Source organism: Triticum urartu, chromosome 2 (assembly GCF_003073215.2).
Source record: "Triticum urartu cultivar G1812 chromosome 2, Tu2.1, whole genome shotgun sequence".
Taxonomy (NCBI): domain Eukaryota; kingdom Viridiplantae; phylum Streptophyta; class Magnoliopsida; order Poales; family Poaceae; genus Triticum; species Triticum urartu.
The window spans coordinates 265,703,299-265,718,015 of NC_053023.1; the positions used below are offsets into that span (position 1 = coordinate 265,703,299).

The 14,717-nt window shown below is 47.3% G+C and overlaps 1 long non-coding RNA gene across 2 annotated transcripts; it reads left to right on the forward strand.

Moving 5' to 3' along the window:
- Positions 1–6,626: 6,626 nt before the first annotated feature.
- On the forward strand, positions 6,627–9,240 carry LOC125537003. 2 transcript variants are annotated; one of them, XR_007295447.1, is made up of 3 exons: positions 6,627–8,329; positions 8,417–8,590; positions 8,680–9,240. It is a non-coding gene; the product is annotated as an uncharacterized LOC125537003 (long non-coding RNA). The 2 variants fall into 2 exon arrangements; XR_007295446.1 differs by having other exon boundaries at positions 8,439–8,590.
- The last annotated feature ends 5,477 nt before the right edge of the window (positions 9,241–14,717 follow it).

Sequence of the window (14,717 nt, forward strand, 5' to 3'; positions counted from 1 at the left end):
CGCGCTAGAAGAGCTACTATGATAGTAAGCACCGTGACTTGTCTTTCGAGATCGGAGATCATGTTTACCTCCGTGTCTCTCCAATGAAAGGTACTCGTCGCTTCGGTATCAAAGGGAAGCTTGCCCCTAGATACGTGGGACCTTTCAAGATCGCAAGCAAGAGAGGCGATCTCGCCTATCAACTCGAGCTTCCTTCAAACTTTGCAAATGTGCATGACGTGTTCCATGTCTCTCAGCTCCGCAAGTGCTTCAAGACTCCTGACCGCACCGTCAACTTTGAAGACATTGATCTCCAAGAAGATCTCTCTTATCGTGAGCACCCCGTTGCTATTCTTGAAGAGACTGAATGCAAGACTCGCAATAAGTAAATCAAATTCCTCAAAGTCAAGTGGTCACACCATTCCGACCGTGAAGCCACCTGGGAACGCGAGGATCATCTCCGTTCTGAGTACCTGGCGTTCTTCCAGTCCTAGATCTCGGGACGAGATCCTTTCGTAGTGGTGGAGTGTTGTAACACCCCGGATATGATTTACCCAATATGTAATCCAACTCTTGCCATTTCCGGCGTTAAGTTATTTTATTTTCCTCGGGTTTGGGTTTTTGTCTCCGTGTGTTGTTGTTGTCATGCATCTCATATCATGTCATCATGTGCATTGCATTGACATACGTGTTCATCTCATGCATCCGAGCATTTTCCCCGTTGTCCGTTTTGCATTCCGGCGTTCCGTTCTCCTCCAATGGTCATTTCTACCTTTCTTTCGTGTGTGGGGGTTAAACATTTCCGGATTGGACCAAAACTTGCCAAGCGGCCTTGGTTTACTACCGGTAGACCGCCTGTCAAGTTTCGTACCAATTGGACTTCGTTTGATGCTCCAACGGTTAACCGAGGGACTGAGAAGGCCTCGTGTGTGTTGCAGCCCAACACCCTTCCAATTTGGCCCAAAACCACCAAAACCCTCTCCATCATCTAGAGCATTCGATCATGATCGCGTGGCCGAAAACCGCACCTCATTTGGACACTCCTAGCTCCCTCTATGCCTATAAATAGGTCCCCTCCGAAATCCATGGGTCCTTCTCCCCCGAAAACCTAAAATCCTCTCTCTCCGCGCCAGACGTGTCCGTCCGCCGCCGGACACGCCGCGCCGCCGCCAGCGGCCACTGGCAGAGCGCCACGTGGCGCCACCAGCGCCTCAACCGCCGCGGCCCGCCCGGCCCGCGGGAGGCCCTCCCGGGCCCGGCCGCCGCCTCCCCACGCCCGCGTCTTCTTCCGCACCGCGCCGCCTCCTCCCTCGAGTCCGGTCGCCGGCGCAGCCGCGAGCTGCCGCCGGATCTCCGCCGCCCGCCGACCTCGCCGCTCCTCACCGCCGCGGCCATCGCCGGCGCCGCCGGCGGCCACTCCGGTGCCCGCGCCCGCCTCCGCCATCACCAACTCCGGCGCCGACCCGGCCGGCCTCGTCTCCCTCCTCCCAGCGGCAAGTTCTCTCCGGTGACCTCGAGTTCTCCAGCGAACCTCAGGAAGCGCGCGTGAACAGTAACCGGATCCAGATCCAGATCCAAAACTCGGTTGACTTTCTCCCGAAACCCTAATTATTTTGCCATGTTCGTTGTGCCGTAACTTTGCATCCGTAGATCCGTTCTGGGCATATAGCATATCAAATTGTTCGTCCCAGAGAGCACATCATTTCATCTCATTGCATCATTTTCATTTGAGTTCATCTTCATGCCCGAAATGCTGTTGGAAGAGTTCTATTTGAGATAATTGCTAGATCTGCTGCTCCAAATAGCTTTTGTCATTTTTGCCATGATTATTGTGTGCATGATATGCCCCTGAGCTCTACATTTGTTTTGTTATATGCTTTGTCATCTTTCCATAGATGCTATACATGTATTTTTGTGATGTGTGTGGTGACTAGCACAAGCTTGCAAAATGGTGCATTTGTTAATGCTGATTTCAGGGACTTAGCATTTCCACCAAGTCCTTAATCTGTTTTTATCAATATGCCATATATTCATGTTGTTTCCTAGTGATCCGTGCCTCTTTTGAGGATGATCAGTAAGGATGATTTGTTAGTCTTGTAGTGCTCTATCCATCCATGTCTTTGTTTGCATTTATGGAGCACCCTAACTTGAGTCAATCGAGCTCTACTTTTGTCATTTCGTGAATCTGGGTAGATTGTCTACTTGTTAGCGATTTTGCCGATGATGTTGTAGTTGATCCGTGCATGCTATGTTATTATTCTTGCCATTTCTAGCTTGTATTATGTGTGTTCTTGATGGGTGCATGCTTAGATTGTCATGACATGCTTTGTAGTGAGTGCATCGAGCTCATAAACATATCTGATTATGTTTTTGCCATGTTCACATGCTTGCAATTGTATATTCTGATCCCTTTTGGCTCAAGGTCACTAAGGGACCTTTGTTAAGCTCTTTGAGTAGCTCCATGCCATGCTTTACTTTTCCATGTTAAGTTCTTGTAGCATATAGTTTTCATGCTCCAAAGTATGCTACCTGATCTGAAATTCCAGACAAGTGTTAATTTCACTAAGTCTGAGATCTGTTTACCAAATGCATTTTTGCCATGCTTGTTTGAACCTGTTAATGGATGAATTGGCCGTAGCTCAGTGTTCCTCTTTTGTTAAGCATCATGAATGGATCCCTTCCATGTATTTTGTTGCCATGTGTGAGTGCTGTAGCATGTTCATCTTGTTGCATTTAGGTGGTCACTTGCTGTATATATCGCAGACCGGTGCCATATTTGTTTTGCTTGCCATTTCCAAACCGTGTCTCCGATTCCGGCGTTCTTTATATCGTTTTCAAGTGAAATTATCTCACCTTTCCAGTGGCACACTTGGATTTCCAAGTTGAGGCCAGGTTCATTCATTCCTTGTCAAATCTTGCATATGCATCCCATATCGCATCCCGCATAGCATACCATGTTTGCATCATGTTGTTTGAGTTGTGCACGTGGTTGATTGTGTTCCTTTTGCTTGTTTGTCTTGTTTGGGTAGAGCCGGGAGACGAGTTCGCTAACGAGGAGCCCGTTGAGTTTCCTTTCGAGGATCCAGTCAACTCTGACAACTTTGCAGGCAAGATGATCATACCCTCGAAATCACTTCTATCTTTGCTTTGCTAGATGCTCGCTCTTTTGCTATGCCTATGCTACGATGCCTACCATTTTATTTTCATGCCTCCCAAATTGCCATGTCAAACCTCTAACCCACCATGTCCTAGCAAACCGTTGATTGGCTATGTTACCGCTTTGCTCAGCCCCTCTTATAGTGTTGCTAGTTGTAGGTGAAGATTGGAGATCGTTCCTTGTTGGAACATTATTTACTTATTGGGATATCACTATATTATCTTGTTATCTTAATGCATCTATATACTTGGTAAAGGGTGGAAGGCTCGGCCTCTCGCCTAGTGTTTTGTTCCACTCTTGCCGCCCTAGTTTCCGTCATATCGGTGTTATGTTCCCGGATTTTGCGTTCCTTACGCGGTTGAGTAATAATGGGAACCCCTTGATAGTTCGGCTTGAATAAAACTCTTCCGGCAATGCCCAACCTTGGTTTTACCATTTGCCTCCTAGCCCCTTTTTCCCTTGGGTTTCCGGAGCCCAAGGTTCATCTTATTTAAACCCCCCTGGGCCAGTGCTCCTCTGAGTGTTGGTCCAAACTAGAGTCCTGTGCAGCGCCCCCTCGGGGAAACTCGAGGTTTGGTTTTAGTTGTATGGAGAGATCATCTGAGTGTGCCCTGAGAACGAGATATGTGCAGCTCCTATCGGGATTTGTCGGCGCATTCGGGCGGTGTTGCTGGATTGGTTTTAACTTGTCGAAGTGTCTTGTAGAACCGGGATACCGAGTCTGATCGGAATGTCTCGGGAGAAGGTATATCCTTCGTTGACCGTGAGAGCTTGTCATGGGCTAAGATGGGACTCCCCTGCAGGGATTGAACTTTCGAAAGCCGTGCCCGCGGTTATGGGCAGATGGGAATTTGTTAATGTCCGGTTGTAGATAACTTCAACCTTAACTTAATTAAAATGAATCAACTGTGTGAGTTACCGTGATGGTCTCTTCTCGGCGGAGTCCGGGAAGTGAACACGGTGTTGGAGTAATGCTTGCCGTAGGTTGTTCTCTAGTTATTCGTTCGCACTTCGCCTTCTCTTCTCGCTCTCTTTTGCGAACAGGTTAGCCACCATACATGCTAGTCGCTTGCTGCAGCTCCACATATTTACCTTGCCTTTCCTATAAGCTTAAATAGTCTTGATCGCGAGGGTGCGAGATTGCTGAGTCTCTGTGGCTCACAGTTTACTTCCAAACCAGATGCAGGGCCAGACGACTCCGTTCCAGATGACGCATTAGAGCTCAAGTGGGAGTTCGACGAGGACTCACGCCGTTACTATGTATCTTTCCCTGATGATCAGTAGTGGTGCCCAGTTGGGGCGATCGGGACCGTGTCGCATGTTGGGTTGGTCTTTTATTTTGGCACCTTAGTCGGGCCATGAGTGATTGGATGATGTAATGCTATTTATGTACTTTGATTGACGTGGCGAGTGTAAGCCAACTATGTTACTTTTCCCCTTATTATGTATTACATGGGATGTTGTGAAGATTGCCTAACTTGCGACATAGCTTTCAATGCGGTTATGCCTCTAAGTCGTGCCTCGACACGTAGGAGATATAGCCGCATCGAGGGCGTTACATTTATCTAATCCTCTTAATGGCATGTCTCCATATGATTTGTTTGCTACTACCATGCATTGCATGATTCCATCACATAAGGTAGATTTGAAAAACTATTTGCTTGGACATGATCATACACACCTTGTTAGTGGCACTGCTCATATCTTTGTTCATGATACTTATGTTCCTGATGCTATACCCATGTTTAATGAAACATGTGATTCTAATACTAGCATTGAGCTTACTGATTTCGACTATCCTAAACATGTGCTTTATAGCGATTCTTATGTAATTGGATACTCGATTGATGACTTGGAGGGTATTATCTCTACCGCTTGCAGTGTCTCTTTTGTGGAGTGTTCTTTCAGGTTTTTGCTACTGCACCATTTACTACATGCTGACCAGGTTCGAGGTGACATCCCTTGGGACCCCGGTGGATTCAGAGCATGGTCACGAGGAGAAGCAAGGAGCACACATGAAGAAGAGTGAAGATGGAGCATGCACGAGGAAGCAAAGGAGAAGAGCTGCAGCTTAGAGAGTGATCAAGCGAGTGCTACATCATCAAAGCTCGGTGAGCTGTTTCATGACCCATTTTGAAATCAACATCCGTTGATGCTTGCTGAATTAAAGTGATATTTGGGTTGCTTGTGCCATTTCTTAAATGTTGTCCCACTGAATTTCAACTTTGACATATGGTGCTTGATGAGAATATGCGAACTGATTGTTGAATGCCTTGTAAGCTAGTGATCTACACCATGTTTGCTTTGCTGAAAGTAGTGAAAGCTATTAGTTTTGAGTGCTCAAATACCTAGTGCAGTAGTAAACTTAATCATTTTCTGCATTTACCTTGATACACCTAGATCACTATGTTCAGATGATGTATTTGTGCCAAGTGTGTTCCCATTGAGAGCAATCACTCACCACTATGGACTAGCATGCTATGTTCCCTGGATCGGTAGTATGTGAACCAGACCCGGATGAGTGATGATTCTTGTTCCCTTTTTGTATTCATTTGTTAAATTAGTAATAATGAATAAATAATTATCTGATCTTACCTAACAGTAGCATGTCATGTTCCCTGGATCGGTGGCTTGTGAAATCTGGTTGGATCAGATAGGAGTTAATTATATTAAAAAATGCTATAATTGTCGAACTAGGTGTATACCATGTTCTCGGGATCAGTGGTATGTTCCTTTGGGGAGACAAACTAAAAAAACTTATAATTAGTCGAGCAGGTGTATACCATGTTCTCGGGATCGGTGGTATGTTCATTCGGTGCGACTGATAAAATATTATCATTACTTCCTTCAAATTTAATAATTGGTTCAACCACAATGTTATATTTCTGCAAATAAGTGATTTAATTCAAGTTCCTTTTGCTCTCAGGATCATGCTCTCTTTAGGAACCTTTTTGGCACAGTCAGCATTTGAACTTGCTAATCTTCGTTTATCATTGCAAAAGTTTAAAATGGTCGAGTTTACTAGTGTCCTATTGATATGTAGCACTCCTAACCATTAATTTTCACTAGCTAAGTCCAAGGCATGCACTGTTTAGAGACCTACTTCACTTGACATTCTCTAGTCAGTTCACTGTTCATTATCCAGCCTTTGTCATCTGCCTTTGCTTGAGGACAAGCAAAGATTTAAGTGTGGGGGAACTTGATCAACACATTTCATATACATCTCTTGGCCCTCAAATATACCGTTCATTGAGATATATTCACTCATTTCGTGCTATGAATTACTAAATTTGTGAATGAAAATCATATAAAGGATCATTTACTAGTCTTTGGTCTATCTTGCAGAAATGTGCGCAAAGGCATCAATAATCGTCAAGATTCCATCTATGAGGCTATCGAGAAGAGTGAAGAAGGGAAGAGAAGGAAGAAGATACTTGTGTGCGATGAAAAGAAGTAACCAGGGGGCTAGTTAAAGAAGTGGGAAGACCTTCTTGTGAAGAAAGAAGAGAAGTAAGAAGGCAAAATCACAAAGTGCAGATGAGAGGAGGGGAACAAAATCCCTAGGCGCTGGAGGGATCCGATTGGGCCTGGCAACACCTCTCCTTCCCTCATCTCCTTCTCCACCTCCGGCCGCCGCCACGGGCAGGCCGGCGTGGTTGCGCGCCAGCAGCCTCCATCCACTACACCACCAGTACCCTGTACCACCATCACCTCCATCCACGAGCACCACACCACCCATCCACCTCTCCCTGCTGCTCCCCCTTGCTAATCACGCCCTGGACCAGCCATTGGGGTCGCCGGCGTCTGACCCCCCGCGCGACCAGCACCTCATCTCCCTCTCTGCTCCTTCTCCCTCCTTCCGCTGCTTGCTGCTTCTTCTTCTTGCGCCCATCTGCCCCTGCTCCTTCTTCCCTAGCCTCGCTGCTGCTCTTCCTTCTCCAAATCCCCAAATTGCTGATCCTCCCTCTTGCTTCATCCTGCCGCTTCTCTTCTTCCCCTCGACCTCCTGCTGCTACTACTCCCTCTCTCCATTGCCTTGCTGCTTCTCTGACTCTCCCTCACCTGCTGTTGCGCCTTCTCTTCTTCCCTCGCCTCAAACTGCTGCTCTCTCTTATCCCCTGCGCCTCCAGACTGCTGCTACTACTCCTTTCCCCTACTGCCTCTTCTTCCCAAACCTTGATGCTGCTTCTTCTCCGAACCTACTGCTGCTCCTCTCCAGCGCTCCCTTGCTGCTCCTCATTCGCTGAAGCTCTGCTCTGAACCTCCTCCTTCTGCTGCCCCTTGTGTGTGTGTGTGTGTAATTCATAAAAAACATATTGTTGTGTTCTGTGAACAATTTGTGTTGAGACTTGTTCAATTGCAAACTGTTTTGTGCTAGATTTATATGTGACTGTCAGTTCGTGGGTTGTATAAATTCAGATTACTACATGTGATTTTATTTTGTACTGAGGCTGCTCTTTGTGAAGTCAGAGGTGTGATTGTTTTTAATCTCAAGTTCAATGTGCTAGCTATGTACCAGTGACATATGTGACATGTATCTGTGATGTGAAATAATTGTATTCTATCCCTAATCTTGTTCCTTCCGTGTGTCCTATACTTGCTAGTTTTATATACATATATGTGTCCTTATCATATTATTTCCCTTTGTGTTAGTGTTTTAGATTCTCAAGTATAATGAAAATACCAAAAAGATATTGAGTAAAATCTGAATCTCCCTTTTGCTTATTTTCATTTTCTTTGTCGTCGACTTTGGTTAGTTTAGGTCTATATTTCCTCGCAATCATCATCTGAATTCTGTCACCTAGCTTTAGCCGAGCATCGTTGCCGTCGCCTAGTCCCTGTGGAGAACACGACACTCATAGAATGGGGCGTTAAAACCCCACTGTACCTACAATCGATTAGGGGCCGACATTGTGAGGTGGTGCTTTTGGGTAATTTCTCCTTTATAGAATTAAAAATCAACAGTACCTAGTGATTGTACTAATCAGTGTTGTCTCGTTCGATTGCAGACCTTTTGAGGAACATGACGTGGACGCGGCTATGGTTCTCGAAGTCGAGTGGAAGCACCTACTTCAGAACTTATGGCACGTGGCTAGGGTGCAGGCTGTTCGAGACTACTATGCCTCGACTAACATTGGGAGGACCAAGAAGAAGCGACGCACCAAGTATCTGAGTAAGGAGAAGTACATGAAGGTAATTACCTATTCTTAAGGCCTTGTACTTATTTTCCTTGATTTCTTTCGTAGGCGTAGTGCTGAAATTTCTTTTTGCCTAACTTAGGCGCCCCCGAGTTCGTGTGCAGATAGGATGGACCGTTGGGACGCGTTGGTGGATGAGTGGTGCTCTCGCCAATGGCCAGCCGTCCACAATAAGGCCAGGGATAAGCGTGCCCAAATGCAAGGTGTGCCACACCATCGAGGGAGCTCCATCATGTTTGAGTACGGGGATCACTAGGTATGTGGTTTGAGCCCTTAATGATTCATGCAATTTCATTCTTCATGCTAGCTTGAGCCTTTCACTAATATGTTGTTCCTCCCTTTTAGGCGAAACACAACAAGAACGACGTGCCACCGCTATATGACAGCTATGCCATGGCCCATACTGCCCCGTACAAGAAGGCCAAGGCATTCTCTGAGGATGACCTCGATCATCCATAGAGCTTCACCAATATCTCCTCCCACAACAAGCTCGTGAGGTATAGAGACGTTGAGAAGACGAGGAAAGGGGAGGACTTCAACCCGAGCCTGATTCCTTTTGATCAAGAGATCGTGATGCTATCTGGTGACGGGAGGTACCATGGCTCGGTAGCCATTGGGGATGGACTCATACGTTATCCTAGAACTCTCCGAGAGATCAAGAAGCACGAGACAAGCTCCGATCCTGATATACCGCCTCACCCACGGCCAATGGAGCTCGCCATCGAGGCTATGGCCCAGGAGCTTTTGGCGGAGGCAAACAAGCAGGCTAAGCAGAGGGAGATGGGGTTGGAGGAGAGGATGGTAGTCTGTTGGAGGCGGAGAGGAACCAGAATGACGCGTCTCACCGGGCCCTATACGAGCTCGTCGTGGTAAGTTTCTTTTGCATATTAGCTGTGATGCCCCCAATTCAATCGTACACTAATCATACACGCAATACGTGTACGATCAAGATCAGGGACTCACGGAAAGATATCACAACACAACTCTACAAATAAAATAAGTCATACAAGCATCATATTACAAGCCAGGGGCCTCGAGGGCTCGAATACAAGAGCTCGATCATAGACGAGTCAGCGGAAGCAACAATATCTGAGTACAGACATAAGTTAAACAAGTTTGCCTTAAGAAGGCTAGCATAAACTGGGATACAGATCGAAAGAGGCGCATGCCTCCTGCCTGGGATCCTCCTAAACCACTCCCGGTCGTCGTCAGCGGGCTGCACGTAGTAGTAGGCACCTCCCGAGTATTAGTAGTCGTCATCGACGGTGGCGTCTGGCTCTGGGCTCCAACGTCTGGTCGCAACAATCGAGTATAGAAAGGGGAAAAGGGGGAGCAAAGCAACCGTGAGTACTCATCCAAAGTACTCGCAAGCAAGGAGCTACACTACATATGTATGCGTTGGTATCAAATGGAAAACGCTATCATATATTGACTGAACTGAAAATGCCGGAATAAGAGGGGGATAGCTAGTCCTATCGAAGACTACGCTTCTAGTAACCTCCATCTTGCAGCAAGAGAAGAGAGTAGATGGAAAGTTCACCAAGTAGCATCGCATAGCATAATCCTAACCGATGATCCTCCCCTCATCGCCCTGTGAGAGAGCGAGCACCGGTTGTATCTGGTACTTGGAAGGGTGTGTTTTATTAAGTATACGGTTCTAGTTGTCATAAGGTCAAGGTACAACTCCAAGTCGTCCTGTAACCAAAGATCGTGGCTATTCGAATAGATTAACTTTCCTGCAGGGGTGCACCACATAACCCAACACGCTCGATCCCATTTCGCCGGACACACTTTCCTGGGTCATGCCCGGCCTCGGAAGATCAACACGTCGCAGCCCTACCTAGGCACAACAGAGAGGTCAGCACGCCGGTCTAAATCCTATGGTGCAGGGGTCTGGGCCCATCGCCCATTGCACACCTGCACGTTGCAAGGGCGGTCGGAAGCAGAACTAGCCCCCTTAATACAAGAGCAGGCTTACGTTCCAATCCGGCGCGCGCCGCTTAGTCGCTGACGTCACGAAGGCTTCGGCTGATACGACGACGTTGAGTGCCCATAACTGTCCCCGCGTAGATGGTTAGTGTGTATAGGCCAGTAGCCAGACTCAGATCAAATACCAAGATCTCGTTAAGCATGTTAAGTATTCGCGAACGCCGACCAGGGCCAGGCCCACCTCTCTCCTAGGTGGTCTCAACCTGTCCTGTCGATCCGCCACAAAGTAATAGTCGGTGGCCGTCGGGAACTCAAGCCCACCACTACCTGGATGGAGCCACGTGCCCCTTCAACCCCCATCTCCGAACAGTACCACAGGTAATGTAACAGTGTAAAGTATATAATATATGCCCGTGATCACCTCCCGAAGTGATCACAACCCAATAGTATAGCATGGAAGACGGACAAGAGTGTAGGGCCACTGATAATAAAACTAGCATCCTATACTAAGCATTAGGATTGCAGGTAAAGGTAACAACAGTAGTAGCAAGGACAGGGTATGCATCAGGATAGGATTAACGGAAAGCAGTAATATGCTACACTACTCTAATGCAAGCAGTATAGAGAAGAGTAGGCGATATCTAGTGATCAAGGGGGGGCTTGCCTGGTTGCTCTAGCAAGAGAGAGGGGTCGTCAACTCCGTAGTCGTACTAGGTAGCAGCGGCGTCGGTCTCGGTGTCTACCGGAAAGAAGTAACGGAGGGGGAACACAATAAATAACAGAGCAATCAATGTAACAAAAAAAGCAAGATGCGGCATTTTGTGCTAGGGGGTGACCTGACGCGGTACGAGGTGATACCGGTGAAGGGGGGAAACATCCGGGAAAATATCCCTGGTGTTTCGCGTTTTCGGACAGATGAACCGGAGGGGGAAAGTTGCGAGTTCAATAGGTTAGTGATGTGTGGCGGACGAACGGGCTGCGTAACCGGATTCGTCTCGTCGTTCTGAGCAACTTTCATGTACAAAGTATTTTCATCCAAGCTACGGATTATTTTATATTAATTTTAAAATATTTAATTTTTTAGAATTATTAGAATTAATTTAATTAGAAAATGCCATTATGATGTCAGCATGACATCAGGGTGATGTCAGCAGTCAACAGTCAGTTGACTTGGTCAAACTGACGCGTGGGTCCCAGTTGTCATTGACTTAGGTTAAGTAAACAGGATTAGTTAATTTAATTAAGTGATTAGGTTAATTAATTAAGCTTACTTAATTATTAATTATTATTATTATTTAAATGTGAGTTATTTATTTTCAATTATCTTTTTTTGTTCTAGGGTGGGGCCCTCGTGTCATTGGCCCATAGGTCAACCGGGGCGGTTGCGGCGCGGTGTGACGCTGCGGGCGTCCGAACCCGACAAGGTGCCAGAGCAGGTGAAGGCCGGTGGCCTGGGGCCGGTGGTGAGGGGTGAAGCGAGTGGGGTGGCGCGGCCAGTGCGGGGCCGGGCCAGCGGCAGGGAAGCAGCAATGGCAGCGCGCGGGGGCGCGGAAGGCAAGCGGGCGATGCGAGCGCGGGCGCGAGGCGACGATTGCGGGGCCGGCGGCGAGTGGACGAGGCGCAGGGGGCGCGAGCGCTCGCGCACGACAAAGGCCGGCGGAGGCGAGCGGCCATCGGCGGCGGGAGCAGAGGACGACGCAGGCACGTCGGGCAGGGGGCGCTAGGGGTGCGCGACGGCGCGCGCGTTAGCCGTCAGGTGAGGTGAGCGCGTGTACGCGGTAGAGGAGTTCGGGGCGACGGGCACGGCCATCGGGGCAGCACAACGCCGAGCGCAGCGGCAGAGCGAGCGAGCCACGGGCGCGGGGGAACAAGGCGTGCACGCATCGGGCGCAGTCGGGGAGTGGCGTCCGTGGGACGCGGAGCAAGGAGCACGTCGTCGGGCGTGCGGGCGAGGGAAAGAGGAGGCCGAGGGCCTCACCGTGGGGCGTAGGGTATGGGGCAACGGGGGGCGAGGAGGAGGACGGAGACGACGAGGACGGAGAGGATGCAGTCCGGCGAGGGAGGAGATGAGGACGAGCAGCGGGGCAGCGATCCGAGCGGCGACGGGGTCGTGGAGGGGGGGGGCGGGGTCGGGGCGCCATTGCACTGATCTGGATCGAGCAGAGGAGGCGAGGAGCGAGGGGAGTGGGGAGGTTGGTCTTGATCCCGATCCAGGAGGGGATCGAGGGGAGTGGGTGGTGTGCGGTAGTGGATAGGGTTCGGGGGAGTGGGGTAGAGGATATGGATAGTAGGGAGGGCGCGACTGGGCCGGCCTGGTTGGCCCCGTGGCTAGCTGGGCCACGGCCCAGCAGCGGGGTTTCCTTTCTTTCCTTTTTTTGTTTTGTTTTGTTTTGTTTTTACTTTTGTATTTTCCTTTTCTTTTGTTTATTTTAATTCCTTTTATTTTAGTTTTAGTAAATTACCAAGTGGCACCTAAATAGATTTTACAAATTATGCCACTACCACAATAGTTTAATACTTATAACAATTTAGTTTTGAAAATGTTTATTATTTTTAAAGCATTTAAATAATTGTAGTTGCTACTGTTTTATTCATTTTAGAGTATTTAAACATTTTATAAAAGTGTGGTTTCTCCATCATAATTACCTATGCGTTATTTGGCTCACTCTGAACATTTTAGTTTTAAAGTTTGAAAACTTTTGTTGTTTGCCTAATTTTGAATTTTGAATTTGAATCAGTTTCGAACTAACGCGAGATTAACAACAGTAATCATGGTGACTCAGCATCATTAACGTGGGACTACTATAGCGTAACTATCCGGGCGTCACAATTCTCCTCCACTACAAGAAATCTCGTCCCGAGATTTAAGAGGTGAAGTAAGGGGGGAGTTCTTGTTACGAAAATCTATCGAGTCTTCTCGGTCTTGGTTGGTCTTCCCGAAGTAGTTGATCCCTTTTGGTGATGTCTTCATTTCTCTACTCCAGGTCATCATGGTGAAGTCGTCCTTTTCTTCGGGAACTCCAACGTACTTACGAATAGGTAAGGGGCAGCTCGGCTACGACAGAATGCTTATGAGGGAAACAATCTGGGGTTAACCCATGAGTGAGCATAAGATTATCTCTCGAGTTGAACATATAAAATACATCGAGGGTAAGGTACGAAGGTACAATGAGAGGGTCCAAGCGGATAGATAGCCGCGCAAAGTCTGAATCAAAGTGAGAAAGGGGTTCAGAGCAGCGAGAGTAAGTATTGCATCCGATACCAGAATGGAGCACTAGGAGGGTGGCTCGCGAATTACCTACGAAACCAAGAGCTAGGAATAACTTTGTCAACAAGGTGTACAGGAGAGTCAGGTTTCGATCCTGTGGAACTGTGGGTTGTGGGCCCACCATGTGGTTAAAAGTAGGAAGTTCGGTGACATCTTGCATGATCATGTAAGCAAGGCATGTCAGAGGATAGTTTGTCGGTCATGTCGGCAACACATCAATACCAAGGGCGAGGGACGAAGAGAACCATCTTCCTGCTCGTTGAACGAGGCGGACCAGTAGTCAAGATTCTCGTCCGTCGATGGTTACCGGAATGCGATCAACAAAAGTAACAGGGTATTTCTAACAGAGTGGTACAACGAGGTGTTTACATATATTACTGCTTATACAATATAGATCACAAGAAGGTTTAAACAAACCAATGGAAAGGGAAAGTCATTATCAGGTTTAAACAGAACAATGGAAAGGAAAATGTGTTTAAACACATATTCCACGGGTATATCTTTCCCAAGGACAAGCAGAGCATGATATCCGTGACAAGATATAATGTAGAAAACTCTTTAGGTAAGGGGAGAGAAATTTCATGACATTACCCATACAGCGGTGTTTGGATAATTGAGCAGGAAACATTTAGCATTGGGCTTCAAATGTTCTTGTTAAAAATCAGAGTATCATAGACATGCTTCGAGATAGCATTGACATGGTTTTCAAGCAAAGGTCAGACTTTGGATACAAAGGATCCATCGGAAACAACTTATAGAATAAGTCTTATAGTTTCCTTATGGAAGAATGGATAGCATTGCTGAAAAGGAAGAACTATAAAAATAGGTCCTCCGGCCAGGTGAGGTAGGCATGACATCACCTTATCGGGTCAAATACTAATGTTATAACTCTTGGAAATATGTCCCAGCCATCATATCTAACCGAGATTCAGATATGACTGGTGTCAGGATACCTCAGACTCAGGATCCCTGAGAAGAAGAGGTGCAACACAAATTGACGAGATGACAATGTAAGATTCTCGGGAAATGAACTATGAAAACGAGTTCCAAAACAAGAGTTCATCATTAAACCAACGAGAGGATGAGGAGGTGGCTGATGGAATCAGCGGCAATTCATCAAGATTAACAAAAGAGGGATTTCCACAATTATGTGAACAAGGAGATAACATTTGTCAGATCAAATGGT